This window comes from Monodon monoceros, unplaced genomic scaffold, assembly GCF_005190385.1.
Source record: "Monodon monoceros isolate NGI ecotype Baffin Bay Population unplaced genomic scaffold, NGI_Narwhal_1 Super_Scaffold_22, whole genome shotgun sequence".
NCBI lineage: Eukaryota > Metazoa > Chordata > Mammalia > Artiodactyla > Monodontidae > Monodon > Monodon monoceros.
The window spans coordinates 58,033,496-58,039,238 of record NW_021703779.1 but is presented as its reverse complement, the minus strand read 5'-3'; positions in this window follow the sequence as shown (position 1 = coordinate 58,039,238).

Sequence of the window (5,743 nt, the reverse complement as noted above, 5' to 3'; positions counted from 1 at the left end):
CTCCGCTCCGGCCGTCTCGGCTCGGCGCAGCTCTGCGCCCCTCAGCGCCGCCGTGCGGGCCCGGCCGCCGCGCTCCGCTCCGCTCGCTCGCCCCGCGCCGCGCTGCTCAGCTCCCGCCCGCCCGTCCGCCCGCCCGCCAGCCGCCCGCTCTGCGCCGCTCCCAGCCTCGCTCGCGCCCTCCTAGGCCCGCCGGCCGGCCGGCCCTCTGCTCGGCCCTTCGGGCTTCGCTCGCGCTCTGGCCGTTGGCCGGGGCCGGTCCCGGGCCAGCTCCGCTCCGGCTCCGCGCCCGCCGCTCCCGGAGTTCCGGCTCGGGCGGGCCACCTGGCTCCCGGCGGCGCCACAGGCGCCGGACGCCGACGCGGGGCTTTACTTAGTGCGCCTCTCGCTTCCGCCTCGCGTTCGCACCGCCGTGGCGGCCGCCGAGCGGCACGGCCCCTTGGCTCCCGCTGGCCATGCCCCTCAGTCTGTCGCCATCTTCCGCTGTGCAGAGAACACCTTGAGAGCCCGTGTGCGAGTGTGTTTGGGGGGGAGTGGGGGCGGAGAAAGAGCCACGAAGAGGAGGAGGGAGCGGGACTGGGGCCCCGACTGCGCCTGCGCCTCAGGACTCCCCCCCCCCCCCCCCCCCGCCGGCCGCAGCCTGTGCTGTTTGGGGATGTTTCCAGTCCACCCCCAACTCCATTCACTTCAGCGCCTCCGTTCATCCGCCCGCTCCCCGCGTGCACTCGCCGCACGCTGAGTCCCAGGCCCGGCGCTCCCCCTCCCCCGCTGACCCGGGAGCCCGCCTCCCTCCCTGAAGCAGCCGGTCGCTCCCCCTGAGGGCTAGGGGACTTCTGAGGGTGATTGTTAGAGGCAGAAGGAGGCACCTCCGTAGCGTCTCGCTGCCACCCTGGGTCGCCGTCCCCGTCCCCGTGACTAGGCGACGCTGGAGCCGGCTGCGGATCGGACCAGTCCAGTGTCCCTAACTCCGCTGTCGCCCTCACTGTCCTGCCCCAGGCCAAGGCGGCCCCTGGTGCTGAAGGACAGCTCCCGGCTTAGCTGCTGCAGAGGACAGAGCTTAGAGAGAGTCCTGGAGGGGGCAAGACAGTGGGCTAAGATGGGTAGTAGCGATGGGGTGTTGTTTCTGCCCTTAGTAAGATTTCTACCAGCCTCTCCCCCGTCCTAGCTTCCTGGCTCCCCCTACAGGCTGCTGAGAATAGCTGAGCGAGAGTTAGGGAAGCTGCGCCGCCAGGATGGAACCATGTGCTTGGGGCCCTCACAGAGTCACATGGCACTAGGAACTCAGATGTACAAACGTCCTGCTGCACCACTAACCTTGTTTGGATTCCACCAAATCTCAGACTGATCCGATCGCTTGTTTCCTTTTCTCATTCCCTCCCACCCCAGTAACTCCCACCTCTAATTTTTGTTAATATTAAGAATACCAACAATAAAGTAGCCTTTGTTGAGCATTTACTAGGTGCTAGATACTGCTCTAGGCACTTTACATTCATTATTTCATTTAATCTCCACAACAGTCTAATTACGTAGGCACTGCTGTTATCTTCATTTACATATGAGGAAGCTGAGGTTTAGGGTGGTTAGGTTGCCTAAAGTCACACAGCTAGTAACCAATGAGGCCAAAAGAGAAACGCAGGCAGTCTGGCTCTAGAGCTTTCCACACTCCAGTCAAGCCCTGGGAAGATGAATGGGTGGAAGATAGTCCTGCCTTCTAGGAAATTGTAGTCTTCATGAGGAATATACAGATGAGGCACATATGTTGGCTACTGGGAGAACTCGTGGACTGGAGACTTGGGTTCAGGTAATAGTTCTACCACTGCACATCCTTTGTGCCCTTGAGAGAGTCCTTTCTCTGAGTCTTGGTTTTCCCCTGAGTAACACGAGGGGATGCCCAGGGCTGTATGAGATGGGTGGGCATTGTTAGCATTACTCAGAGGTGGGCTGGGGTGGATGCATGAAAGCTCTCTGGAAGAAGAATTTGAGCTGGTTCCTAAAGAAGTAGCAGAATTTGAGTGGGTGGGTGGGTGGGAAGGGCATTTCAGGTAATAGGAATGCAGGTGAAAAGTTTCAGGGATGAGGAGGAGCTTTGTATGGTTGCAAAGTCATGAGTGTGACAGTTTGGCTGTATTGGTGGTGAGAATTTGTGGGGAAGAGTAGAGGGATTTGAGACAAGGGACAAAACTGTCAGGCATTTGGGAGGCTTATTCATTATATTCCAAGCACTATGCTGGGGACTAGGTAGGAGCCTGAGGTGGATCAGACATGGCGCTGCCCTTCAGATGCTCACAGTTGAATTAGGGAGGCAGATATTTTAGAGAAGGAATTGTAACCCAGTATAGTAAGGATGATACGCAAGGGAGGAGAGGTCTCCCTCCATAGAGAGAGGGACTGATCAACTCTGCCAGCGTCCCTCAGAGATGATTTTGCACATAGCCAACTGAGTTGGGGGCATTCATTCATTCATTTATTTAGCAAACATCTACTGAGGACCTGTTATGTTCCAGACACTGTACTAGGCATCAGAGATATAGACATGAGTGAAATACATGTCTTGGGCTGCGGGAGTTTAGTCGAAGTCTTAAGGAATGAGTAAGAATTGGTTAGACAGATGGGAGAGAAGGTGGTGTGTGAAGGATGTCCCAGGCAGAGGGAATGTCATGTGTAAAGTCCCAGGAGCAAAGCCAAGAATGGCATGCTCAGAAACCTGCAAAGTAGTTCATTGTGACTACGTGTGAAATGGGAGCACTGCCAAAAATGAGGCTGACGATTTGGCAGGAGCCAAGTCATGAAGGGCCCTGGGTGTCATGCTAAGTAGTTTGGACTTTATCCCAAGGGTACTAAGAGCCATGGGAGAGGTTGAAAGGTTTTCAGTAGGAGGTGACACAATCAGATTTGTATTTTTAGAAGATTGATTTGGCTTCAGGGATGGAGATTGTGTTGGGTGGGGCAGGGGGTGGGTCCGGGGGACTCCAGGCAGGGAAACTGGTTAGGAGACTGGTTAGTAGTCCAGGTAAGAGTTGTTGAGGGCTGAACAAGGCAGCAGCAGCAGGGGAGGAGAGAAGAAATGCACATGGGAGGGAAATAACAGGGGTAGAACTGAAAGAACCTAGGACGGGCCTAGATGTAAGGAATCAAGTAGAGACAGGACCTGAAGAAGGAGGATGAAACTAAAGGGTTCAAATTAGTGACATGGGCACGACTGCCCCTGTGCACCTAGGAACCGTCTTTCCAGAGCCATTCTTTGTTTAGTCCTTGGAGGGTTCAGTGTTCTGTTTAACAAAGAAGGCTAATCACCTACAGATACCTAGTTCACAGCTGATTGGCAGGACCACAATGATTGACACCCTTGAGTGCCAATGAAAGAGCAGCCTGCCAGGCCTAGGCTATCAGCTCTGAGCACCTCTGGAGCTTTCTGTGAGAAGTCACTCAGGCAAGACTCCCTTCTACCCAGCACAGACAGGGTGAAAAAGTGTCTCACAAAGGTCCATTTATCACAGGAGCACAATATAACAATAACTTACCCACACAGTACCCACTGCACACAAAGGAGAAGTGGTAGCACACCAGGGGTCAGAGGAAGTTCTCCTTCTCCCGCTCTAGATGACACAAGAAATTGGGATGGGGGAAGGGAAGGCACTGGCCTCTAATTGGGCCCCTGGAACAGAATAGCCAGGTGGGGAGGGGGCTGCTTCTCCCCAGAGCTGGTGGGCCCTGACCAGCCTTCTTCCCAGCCTTTTCTCTCTACCTGCTCCCAGGTCAGCAGGGGCTAAAGCCAGAGGGTAAAGGTGGGTCACTTCTGAGGGGACCCAGACTGCCCAAGAAGAGTGAGAGAGTGCTCTCAAACCAGGCAGCGGGGAAGACAAGTTGGAGTAGAGGGAGGGAAAGGGTTTTTCCACAGTGAAATTCCGACAATTAGGCAGAAGTAAAAGTGGGATCCATTTAAAGAGACCAATGTGGTGACACAGGGAGCCTTCTGTTAAGCTCAGATCTTAAAAGGTCATGGGCAAAGATGGAAATGAGAGCCCGTAATTAAGGGTGAATTTACATACCCGTAAGAAGAGTGTCAGGATGGCTGAAGCACAGCTTGAGCTGAAGCTTGTCAGGTTTTGCCTGATCCCACCCTCTGTCCCTTTCCTCCCTCCATAGTTGGAGTAATTTTCCTCCCACCTGCAGGCTATATCTGTCCTAAGGCGGGAAGGGTTGAAGTCATCCCACCCTGCACGCTAGAACTCAGGATCAAGTAGTCCCTTTGCCACAGGTCTGAGTCTGATCTCAGGTTTCCACTGAGGCAGTCTCCTTGTTCAGTTCTGATCCCTGGCCTTGTCTCATGTTCTGTGTCTGAGTCCCCCAGTCAGAGACCCGGCCTGACCACCAGTCGCCTGTCAAGGCCTAGGCCCAGTCATGCTCTTTTAGTACACCATCTAGGGAGAGAGTCCTGAGCCCAAGCCCTGACCCAGTGGCTAAGGCCTGATGTCTTACTGATGGACTCCTCTGATCCTGCTGCCCACTTGTATTTATAAATGTTTAGATGCCTCTAGTCATGTTTGCCCTCCATTTGGATCCCCGGTTTTCCTATATTATAACCCTATGTCAGTTAGGTGTGCTTTGGGCTGCAAATAATAGACAACTCTACAACCACAGCTTAAATAGATAGGTGTTTCTTTGTCTTATGCAACAAAAGTTCCCTGAGTACGTGGTCCAGGGATGGAAGAGCAGTTCAACAATGCCATCAAGACCCTGGCTTATCATCTCCACCATCCTTAGGCTCAGCTTTCATCTATTTGCTTTTTGCCTCATGTTCACAAGATGGCTGCTGCAGCTCTGGGCCTCCTGTCTGTATTATAGACAGAAAGAAGGGGAAACAGCCACAGGGCAAGATGGCTAAGGACAATGGACCTTCTAGAGAGGCTTTGCTTTTTTAGTCAGAATGGAACACTTTCCCCAGTGATATCTACCTGCACCTCTTTGACTAGAACTGTGTCATATGGACACTCCTAGCTACAGAGGAAGCTGGGAAATCCAATACTTTTAGCTGGCACATTGCTGCTCTGAGCAAAGTTGGGATTCTGTAAGTGAGCAGGAAAGAGAAATCCTTACTAAGCAGGCAACTGGAAGCATCTGCCGTGAACCCCAACCACCAGCTGGTTGCCTGGACTACATTTCCTTTATTACTAAACCCTGCAGATACTGGGCTTTGACTGCTGGACTTGACTTCCTCACAGCAACTACAGCTGGTTTGTTCCACTAGCACAGGATAGAAGAGACCTGCCTGGTTTAACAACAGCACATGTGAAAAAGACCTTGATTTGATTGTAAAGTCAATGCGAGCCAACAGATTGATGATGCTGCCAAAAGAGGTAATTTGATTTTAGGCTGCATTAATAGAAGTATAGAACCAGAACAAGAGAAAAGATGGTTCTGCCCTTCTCTACACTTGTCACATCCCACCTGGAGCACTGTGCTCCATCCTGGACATCCCATTTAAATAAGGATACAATGACAAAGTGCACGGTGTCCGAAGGTGAGTCACTAGGCTTGTGCATTAGCAGCCACATCATGTGAGGAACACTTGAAAGACCTGGGCTTATTTGGTCTAGAGGTAAACAGGCCTAGAGAAGGAAGGGTCAGAAGTAATTATTCAAGTTAGGGTTCAGAGCCAGGGATATTACAGCAAGCAGGGTAGTATCAAGTGATTAAGTGGAAGAGAGAATCAATAACAATAAAAACAAACATTTATATAGTGCTT